The sequence below is a fragment of the Leptodactylus fuscus genome, chromosome 4, assembly GCF_031893055.1.
Source record: "Leptodactylus fuscus isolate aLepFus1 chromosome 4, aLepFus1.hap2, whole genome shotgun sequence".
Lineage (NCBI taxonomy): Eukaryota > Metazoa > Chordata > Amphibia > Anura > Leptodactylidae > Leptodactylus > Leptodactylus fuscus.
The window spans coordinates 137,752,994-137,763,025 of NC_134268.1; positions in this window are offsets into that span (position 1 = coordinate 137,752,994).

The following is a 10,032-nucleotide window of genomic DNA, read 5'->3' on the forward strand; positions in this document are numbered from 1 at the left end:
AATGGGCTATACCTAAAAGAGAACACAAACCTATTTTGTTCTTTAACTCTATTATTCTGAAATAAGCTATCCCTTTCTACAGTACTAGCTCTTTTATATGCCTTTTCCACAATCGCCCTAGGGTAGCCTCTTTCCTTTAAACGATCTTTCAATTCTTTTGATTGTCTTTCATATTGATCACTCCGATTATTGATTCTTTTTAATCTAACAAACTGACTATATGGCAGTGCCTCCTTTACGTGGCTAGGGTGGAAACTATCAAAGTGTAGCAAAGAATTAGTCGCTGTATTTTTTCGATACACTTGAGTATTAAGTTCACCATTTACTACGTTCAATTGTACGTCCAGAAATTCTAAAGATGTTCCCCCAATTTTATACGTGAAATTCATATTAAACTCATTTTCGTTCAAATACTCAACAAATCGAACAAACTCATCATCAGATGACGTCCAAATGATGAAAATATCATCGATGTATCTCAAATACAATTTTATAGAACTGGCAAAAGAATTTCTAGATGTGAAAATTTTTTCTGACTCAAACATCCCTAAAAAAATATTTGCATAAGTGCAAGAAACAGGGGTCCCCATGGCTGTACCTGTCTGCTGACTGTACCATACATTATCAAAAATGAAACAATTATTATTGAGAACTAGTTTCAAACCGTCTCGGATGAATTCAGTTCTTTTCTTATCTTCACCCGCTAATTCTAATAGATTCACCACTGCATCAATACCTTTTTGGTGAGGGATGCGAGAGTATAAACTCTCTACATCAATTGACATAAGTTTATAATTTGATACCCAATCGATAGAATTAATTATATTCAAAAAATCTTTTGTATCCTGGATAAATGCAGGAATGTTCTTCAAAGTCGGGCGTAACATCCAATCAATAAATTGTGATAATGGCTCAGTGACTGACCCGGTACTAGCCACTATGGGGCGCCCTGGGGGGTTGGTCAACGACTTGTGTATCTTGGGCAAAAAATACCAACACGGTTTCACTGGTTGGTCGATTAACAATTTTTCACCCGTTTTCCTGGAGATAACTCCCTCTTTCACATATGTACGCAAAAAACTAATTACTTTATTTTTAATTTTTTCTGTTGGATTCCCCTGTAATCTAGAATATGTCTTTGAATCTGACAACTGTCTTGCAGCTTCACTCAAATAATAATTCTTGCTCATAACTACAGTGTTCCCACCTTTATCGGCCTTTTTATATATCAAATGATCTTGATTTTTTAACCATGTTAAAGCTTTTTTTTCTTTTATAGTCAAATTCGGGCGGGGTTTGTTATAAATCAAAGCTTTGACTTCCTTCATGACTGAAGCATGAAACAAGTCAAGACTGCTGCCGGGCGCTATGGGGGGGTCAAATGATGATGTTACACCTTCTTTAAACAATTCTTCACCGTTACTATTATCTTGAATAACTCCCTCATTCTGTAATAAATGGAGGCTAATTAAAGCTTCTTTCTCCTGTTCAGACCATTCATCGGAAAAAAAACCCAATGGACCTATTTCTACAGTTCTATCAATAGGACTCTGCTCTCTGTGTTCTTTATTATTGGCATACCATTTCATACAAATTCATTTTTCTAATCCCTTTATAAAGGTCAATCTCAAATTCCACGGGGTCAAACTCCTCGGTTAAACCAAAGTTCAAACCCTTTTGCAAAACAGAAATGCAATTTTCATCCAGCGTTGTATCAGTTAAATTAACCACTGCAGACAACTGATCTTGAGCATTCGTTAATTCCTCCAGGACACTTGTTTGCGCTTGGTCCCTATTCTTTTTGCCTCCTCGTCCTCGTCTGACACGTTTTGCCCTAAAAAAGTTCTTTTCTCCTTTGGGCCATTCTTAGATGTCAAAAAAAGATGATCAGTTGTTGACGACTGTTCATCAGAGGTACTGGAATCAGTTCCTGACGTCCAATAGTCCTTTTGGCGATAGGTCTGCGGTTTACTACGAAAATTGGAGTGGTTTTTAAATTTATGGTTATTCCAATAAGTTTGCCTTTGTTTCTTATTCCTGGAACTAGTTTCATTCATCTTTTCATTCCAATTAAAGATATGCCCACTTTCAAAATCTTGACACCTGAATTTTGGGAAGCCTGATGAAGTGCATTTAGCACGAAACGGTCGTCGCTTCATTTCTTCTACATTCCATCTACCCTACCCCCGTCTGTAAATGCTGTTCAAGTGCCTATTTTTATGGAAGATTATTAAAGTTTGGTGAATTTTACTACTGGCTGGTGAGTGCCCAGATTTTTTTCTATTTTTTTTGCTCAAGATATACTATGTCCACGGCATTCCCTTGGTCCAACCATTCAGTGATTTTGTTGTAGAAGGAAATCAGGTTAGTCTGACAAGATTTTATTGGTCATAAAGTCGTGCTGGCTCTGGTTAATTAATGCCTTCCCATCCAGGTACCGAAGTAAATGTTCCTTGACAATTTGCTCAAAGATTTTTCCTGCTATCGAGGTCAGACTTACCGGCCTGTAATTTCCTGGATCGTCCCTTTTCCCCTTTTTGTAGATGGGGACAACATTTGCCCTTTTCCAATCTAAAGGGACCACTCCTGTTTCCCATGACTTACAGAAGATTATAGCAAGGGGTTCTGTTATTTCCTCTGCTATCTCTTTCAGGACTCTAGGGTGTAAATCATCTGGTCCTGGGGACTTGGTTTCCTGTAACTTGGCTAAGTGCTCTCTTACCAGACCTTTGCTTATAGTCAGCTTGGAGTCCTCCTTCCCTTCATCTCCATCACCATTAATGTCGATATTTCCATTAGTTTCTTGGGAGAAGACGGATACAAAATATGAATTTAGTAGCTCCACCTGCTGTTCCACCATGTTAACTGTTTCTCCTTTGTCATTCTTCAGGACTCCAATGGTCTCCTTCACTTTTCTTTTGCTTTTAACATATCCCCAAAATCCTTTTACCTTACTCTTTGCCTCTTTTGCAAGCTTCAATTCGTGTTCAGCCTTAGCTCCTTTGATGCTTGTCTTGCAGAGTCTGCAGACTGCTGTGTACTCTTCCTTAGGTATAGTTCCCATCTTCCACTTTTTGTATGTTTCCTTTTTCCTTTTTAGCAGGTTATGTAATTTTTTGGTCATCCATCTTGATATTTTTAGGTGCTTCCCATTTTTTTTCCTTCTAGGTATTGTTAGTTCCTGTGCTTTAATGATTTCCCTACAGAAGATTTCCCACCCTTCATGTGCATTTTTGTGCTTAAGAATTTTGCACCATGGAATTCTGCTAACCCTTGCCTTCAGGCTCTTGAAGTCTGCCCAGCTAAAGTCGAGCCTTGACGTCTGTGTCTTCTCAGGTCTTCTTCTTCTTGCAACCCCAAACTCAAGTATAGCATGATCGCTGAATCCCAGTGTCCCTGCTACCCGTAGTCCCTTAACCATGTGCTCTTTGTTGGTTAGGACTAGGTCCAAAATGGATGTTCCTCTCGTGTTTTCTTCTACTAGCTGGGCAATGAAGTTGTCTGCTAGAGAGAATAAAAATTTGATGGAGCCTTTACTCTTGGCTGTGTGGGTTTCCCAATGAATGTCAGGGTAATTGAAGTCTCCCATGATCACTATTTCATGTTTCTTTGAGAGCGTGGTCATTTGCTGTGAAAAAATCTCATCCATGTCTTCTGTCTGTCCTGGTGGTCTGTAATAAACGCCTAGTATGATGTCCTTATCATTGTTTTTCCCTTGAATTACTACCCAAATAATTTCCAGTAGATTATCATTCTGTAAAACTGTAATTTCTGTGGAGATGTGTTCTTTTTTAACATACAATGCAACTCCACCCCCTCTTTTATTAGTTCTATTCTTTTTGAATAAGTTGTATCCTTCCATCTGTATGTTCCAATCATGCATGTCGTTCCACCAGGTTTCTGTGATGCCGATGACGTCATAGTTTTCCTTGTGTATCATCAGCTCTAGTTCTCCTTGTTTGTTTCCCATACTTTGTGCGTTTGTGTAAAAACATTTCAGATTGTGCTCTGTTGCATCCTTTTTCGTAATTTCCTTCTGAGTATCCTGTCTTGGGTCCTCTTTACCACATCTAGTAACCTTGTTTAGTATGTCTTTTAGCTGCATGTTCTTGTCTTTCTTTTTTCTTCCCATCCCCTCTTCTTCTAGTTTAAAGCCCTTCTGATGAGTGTGGCAAGTCTTCTGGCAAATATGTTTTTCCCAGGTTTTGTGAGATGTATCCCGTCTCTAGCAAGGAGTCCATTGTAGAGGTAATTCACGCCATGGTCCAAAAATCCAAATCCTTGCTCTCGGCACCACCGTCGAAGCCAGGTGTTTACCTCTAGTATTCTATTCCATCTCCTGATGCCATGACCATCAACTGGGAGGATTGATAAGAATACTACCTGCGCATCCAGTTCCTTCACTGTCTTCCCCAAATTTTCAAAGTCTTTATAGATAGTTGGTAAATCATTTTTTGCCGTGTCGTTTGTACCCACATGTATCAGTAGGAATGGGTAGTCGTCCTTGGAGCTGAGGAGGCTTGGTATCCTATCGGCCACATCCTTGATTTTTGCTCCTGGGAGGCAGCATACTTCTCGTGCGGTTAAGTCTGGCCTGCAGACAGCTGCCTCTGTGCCTCTTAGCAGTGAGTCACCCATAACCACTACTCTTCTTTTCTTCCTTGCAACACCATTTCTTGTTGCTCCTGATTGTCTCTGGGTGACGTTTGTTTCTTGTTTTGCTGATAGGTTATTTTTGTCATTTTCATCCGTCTGCATGAGAGTTTCATATCGGTTACTTAGCTGTGTGAGTGGTGATGGCCTTGTGATCCATTTGCATCTCTTGGTCACATGTGTCCAGTTTTCTGCCTCTGTAGGTTCTCTCAAGTATTCTTCCCTTACTGTATTCGGGGGACTTGCATCAGTCTCTGCAACTGTAGGCTCTCTAGCACTTTCATCCCCTACTGTGTTCTGGAGGCTTGCTTCAGCTTCATCAATGAAGACGTCACTTTCTTTGATGCTTCTCAACGTCACTATTCTTTCTTCCAACCTCTGCACTTTTTCTTCTAAAAGGGTCACTAGTAGAGATGAGCGAACACTAAAATGTTCGAGGTTCGAAATTCGATTCGAACAGCCGCTCAATGTTCGTGTGTTTGAACGGGTTTCGAACCCCATTATAGTCTATGGGGAACATATACTCGTTAAGGTGGAAACCCAAATCCGTGTCTGGAGGGTCACCAAGTCCACTATGACACCACAGGAAATGATGCCAACACCTCTGGAATGACACTGGGACAGCAGGGGAAGCATGTCTGGGGGCATCTAACACAACAAAGACCCTCTATTACCCCAACATCACAGCCTAACAACTACACACTTTACACACTCAATACCACCTCTCTGACAGTAGGAAAACACCTTGAAACATGTGTATTTGGCACTTGCAGTGAGGAGAGCTTGTCACCAGCAGTGAATTTGGCCCTTGTAGTAAGTTGAGGTTGGCACCAACATTTGTTTTGAAAATCAGGGTGGATTGAGCCTCTAACCAGCAGAGTTTGGGCAAATTCATGGTGGAGGGAGCCTCTAAACACCCCAGTTTGGGCAAATTCATGGTGGAGGGAGCCTCTAAAAACCCCAGTTTGGACCAATTCATGGTGGAGGGAGCCTCTAGAACCCCAGTTTGGACCAATTCATGATGGAGGGAGCCTCTAAACAGCCCAGTTTGGGCAAATTCATGGTGGAGGGAGCCTCTAACCAGCCCAGTTTGGACCAATTAATGGTGGAGGGAGCCTCTAAACAGCCAAGTTTTGGGAAATTCATGGTGGAGGGAGCCTCTAAAAACCCCAGTTTGGACCAATTCATGGTGGAGGGAGCCTCTAAAAACCCCAGTTTGGGCAAATTCATGGTGTAGGGAGCCTCTAAAAACCCCAGTTTGGACCAATTCATGGTAGAGGGAGCCTCTAAAAACCCCAGTTTGGACCAATTCATGGTGGAGGGAGCCTCTAAACAGCCCAGTTTGGGCAAATTCATGGTGGAGGGAGCCTCTAAAAACCCCAATTTGGACCAATTCATGGTGGAGGGAGCCTCTAAACAGCCCAGTTTGGGCAAATTCATGGTGGAGGGAGCCTCTAAAAACCCCAGTTTGGGCAAATTCATGGTGGAGGGAGCCTCTAAAAACCCCAGTTTGGACCAATTCATGGTGGAGGGAGCCTCTAAAAAACCCAGTTTGGACCAATTCATGGTGGAGGGAGCCTCTAAAAAACACAGTTTGGACCAATTCATGATGGAGGGAGCCTCTAAACAGCCCAGTTTGGGCAAATTCATGGTGGAGGGAGCCTCTAAAAACCCCAGTTTGGACCAATTCATGGTGGAGGGAGCCTCTAAAAAACCCAGTTTGGACCAATTCATGGTGGAGGGAGCCTCTAAAAAACCCAGTTTGGACCAATTCATGGTGGAGGGAGCCTCTAAACAGCCCAGTTTGGGCAAATTCATGGTGGAGGGAGCCTCTAAAAAACCCAGTTTGGACCAATTCATGGTGGAGGGAGCCTCTAAAAAACCCAGTTTGGACCAATTCATGGTGGAGGGAGCCTCTAAACAGCCCAGTTTGGGCAAATTCATGGTGGAGGGAGCCTCTATAAACCCCAATTTGGACCAATTCATGGTGGAGGGAGCCTCTAAAAACCCCAGTTTGGACCAATTCATGGTGGAGGGAGCCTCTAACCAGCCCAGTTTGGACCAATTCATGGTGGAGGGAGCCTCTAACCAGCCCAGTTTGGGCAAATTCATGGTGGCGGGAGCCTCTAAACAGCCCAGTTTGGGCAAATTCATGGTGGAGGGAGCCTCTAAAAACCCCAGTTTGGACCAATTCATGGTGGAGGGAGCCTCTAAAAAACCCAGTTTGGACCAATTCATGGTGGAGGGAGCCTCTAAACAGCCCAGTTTGGGCAAATTCATGGTGGAGGGAGCCTCTAAAAACCCCAATTTGGACCAATTCATGGTGGAGGGAGCCTCTAAACAGCCCAGTTTGGGCAAATTCATGGTGGAGGGAGCCTCTAAAAACCCCAGTTTGGACCAATTCATGGTGGAGGGAGCCTCTAACCAGCCCAGTTTGGACCAATTCATGGTGGAGGGAGCCTCTAAACAGCCAAGTTTTGGGAAATTCATGGTGTAGGGAGCCTCTAAAAACCCCAGTTTGGACCAATTCATGGTGGAGGGAGCCTCTAAACAGCCCAGTTTGGGCAAATTCATGGTGGAGGGAGCCTCTAAACAGCCCAGTTTGGGCAAATTCATGGTGGAGGGAGCCTCTAAAAAACCCAGTTTGGACCAATTCATGGTGGAGGGAGCCTCTAAAACCCCAGTTTGGACCAATTCATGGTGGAGGGAGCCTCTAAAAAACCCAGTTTGGGTAAATTCATGGTGGAGGGAGCCTCTAAAAAACCCAGTTTGGACCAATTCATGGTGGAGGGAGCATTTAAAAAACCCAGTTTGGACCAATTCATGGTGGAGGGAGCCTCTAAACAGCCCAGTTTGGGCAAATTCATGGTGGAGGGAGCCTCTAAAAACCCCAGTTTGGACCAATTCATGGTGGAGGGAGGCTCTAAAAAACCCAGTTTGGACCAATTCATGGTGGAGGGAGCCTCTAAACAGCCCAGTTTGGGCAAATTCATGGTGGAGGGAGCCTCTAAAAACCCCAATTTGGACCAATTCATGGTGGAGGGAGCCTCTAAACAGCCCAGTTTGGACCAACTCATGGTGGAGGGAGCCTCTAGAACCCCAGTTTGGACCAATTCATGGTGGAGGGAGCCTCTAAACAGCCCAGTTTGGGCAAATTCATGGTGGAGGGAGCCTCTAACCAGCCCAGTTTGGACCAATTAATGGTGGAGGGAGCCTCTAAACAGCCAAGTTTTGGGAAATTCATGGTGGAGGGAGCCTCTAAAAACCCCAGTTTGGACCAATTCATGGTGGAGGGAGCCTCTAAAAACCCCAGTTTGGGCAAATTCATGGTGTAGGGAGCCTCTAAAAACCCCAGTTTGGACCAATTCATGGTAGAGGGAGCCTCTAAAAACCCCAGTTTGGACCAATTCATGGTGGAGGGAGCCTCTAAACAGCCCAGTTTGGGCAAATTCATGGTGGAGGGAGCCTCTAAAAACCCCAATTTGGACCAATTCATGGTGGAGGGAGCCTCTAAACAGCCCAGTTTGGGCAAATTCATGGTGGAGGGAGCCTCTAAAAACCCCAGTTTGGGCAAATTCATGGTGGAGGGAGCCTCTAAAAACCCCAGTTTGGACCAATTCATGGTGGAGGGAGCCTCTAAAAAACCCAGTTTGGACCAATTCATGGTGGAGGGAGCCTCTAAAAAACCCAGTTTGGACCAATTCATGATGGAGGGAGCCTCTAAACAGCCCAGTTTGGGCAAATTCATGGTGGAGGGAGCCTCTAAAAACCCCAGTTTGGACCAATTCATGGTGGAGGGAGCCTCTAAAAAACCCAGTTTGGACCAATTCATGGTGGAGGGAGCCTCTAAAAAACCCAGTTTGGACCAATTCATGGTGGAGGGAGCCTCTAAACAGCCCAGTTTGGGCAAATTCATGGTGGAGGGAGCCTCTAAAAACCCCAGTTTGGACCAATTCATGGTGGAGGGAGCCTCTAAAAAACCCAGTTTGGACCAATTCATGGTGGAGGGAGCCTCTAAACAGCCCAGTTTGGGCAAATTCATGGTGGAGGGAGCCTCTATAAACCCCAATTTGGACCAATTCATGGTGGAGGGAGCCTCTAAAAACCCCAGTTTGGACCAATTCATGGTGGAGGGAGCCTCTAACCAGCCCAGTTTGGACCAATTCATGGTGGAGGGAGCCTCTAACCAGCCCAGTTTGGGCAAATTCATGGTGGCGGGAGCCTCTAAACAGCCCAGTTTGGGCAAATTCATGGTGGAGGGAGCCTCTAAAAACCCCAGTTTGGACCAATTCATGGTGGAGGGAGCCTCTAAAAAACCCAGTTTGGACCAATTCATGGTGGAGGGAGCCTCTAAACAGCCCAGTTTGGGCAAATTCATGGTGGAGGGAGCCTCTAAAAACCCCAATTTGGACCAATTCATGGTGGAGGGAGCCTCTAAACAGCCCAGTTTGGGCAAATTCATGGTGGAGGGAGCCTCTAAAAACCCCAGTTTGGACCAATTCATGGTGGAGGGAGCCTCTAACCAGCCCAGTTTGGACCAATTCATGGTGGAGGGAGCCTCTAAACAGCCAAGTTTTGGGAAATTCATGGTGTAGGGAGCCTCTAAAAACCCCAGTTTGGACCAATTCATGGTGGAGGGAGCCTCTAAACAGCCCAGTTTGGGCAAATTCATGGTGGAGGGAGCCTCTAAACAGCCCAGTTTGGGCAAATTCATGGTGGAGGGAGCCTCTAAAAAACCCAGTTTGGACCAATTCATGGTGGAGGGAGCCTCTAAAACCCCAGTTTGGACCAATTCATGGTGGAGGGAGCCTCTAAAAAACCCAGTTTGGGTAAATTCATGGTGGAGGGAGCCTCTAAAAAACCCAGTTTGGACCAATTCATGGTGGAGGGAGCATTTAAAAAACCCAGTTTGGACCAATTCATGGTGGAGGGAGCCTCTAAACAGCCCAGTTTGGGCAAATTCATGGTGGAGGGAGCCTCTAAAAACCCCAGTTTGGACCAATTCATGGTGGAGGGAGGCTCTAAAAAACCCAGTTTGGACCAATTCATGGTGGAGGGAGCCTCTAACCAGCCCAGTTTGGGCAAATTCATGGTGGAGGGAGCCTCTAAAAACCCCAATTTGGACCAATTCATGGTGGAGGGAGCCTCTAAACAGCCCAGTTTGGGCAAATTCATGGTGGAGGGAGCCTCTAAAAACCCCAGTTTGGACCAATTCATGGTGGAGGGAGCCTCTAACCAGCCCAGTTTGGACCAATTCATGGTGGAGGGAGCCTCTAAACAGCCAAGTTTTGGGAAATTCATGGTGTAGGGAGCCTCTAAAAACCCCAGTTTGGACCAATTCATGGTGGAGGGAGCCTCTAAACAGCCCAGTTTGGGCAA